We start from the raw sequence: 745 nt of genomic DNA, 5'->3' as shown, positions 1-745 counted from the left end.
ATATATAAAATTGACTACAACCTGCCTGAAGAGATAATGATATGCAATAGATTAATGATTGTCATGACAACATGTTGATTTGTCAATGTAATGCAGTGAATAGCAAGGTAATACAGGTTGGAATTAAAACTCCAATGGTAAGGACAACAAGCAAGGAGGTAATGGGGGGTGGGGGCAGCAACTAAAATACATTCGATTTGTACTTTTGCAGTCGTAGTTAGTCAGTCACTTTGTATGCCTCTGCTGATATCGTCCGCTTTTCACCTTCCATATATGGGTGTGAGTCAATTATATACAATCATCATCATCGTCATCGTCATCATTGTCGTCATCATTATCACATCATCATCGTCATCATCATCGTCATCATCACCGTCATTATCATTGTCGTCATCATCATCATTGTCATCATCATTGTTATTGTCATTATCGTCATCAGCATCGTCATCATCACCACTATCATCATCATTGTCATTATCATCGTCATCATCACCGTCATCATCGCCATCATCGTCATCACCATCGTCATTGTCATCATCGTCATCACCATTCTCATCATCATTATCATCATCGTTGTCATCATCATCAGTATCATCATCACTACCACCGCCATCATCACCATTTTAGTGTCGACTTTCCATGCCTGTATGATTCAGATGGAATTTATGGAGAAAGATTTCCTACAGCCAGATGCCCTTCCTGTTGCCAATTTCAATTTATATTATATATATATATATATATATAT

The 745-nt window shown here is 37.6% G+C and overlaps 1 protein-coding gene across 1 annotated transcript in view; it reads left to right on the top strand.

The window, feature by feature from the left end:
• The window catches only part of LOC106880875 (clarin-2), a 26,918-nt gene that overhangs the window by 7,098 nt on the left and 19,075 nt on the right, over positions 1–745 (top strand). The window lies entirely within an intron of this gene.

The sequence above is a fragment of the Octopus bimaculoides genome, chromosome 8, assembly GCF_001194135.2.
Source record: "Octopus bimaculoides isolate UCB-OBI-ISO-001 chromosome 8, ASM119413v2, whole genome shotgun sequence".
Taxonomy (NCBI): domain Eukaryota; kingdom Metazoa; phylum Mollusca; class Cephalopoda; order Octopoda; family Octopodidae; genus Octopus; species Octopus bimaculoides.
The sequence above is the reverse complement of the archived record's forward strand: the minus strand, read 5'-3'. Positions and strand labels throughout refer to the sequence as shown.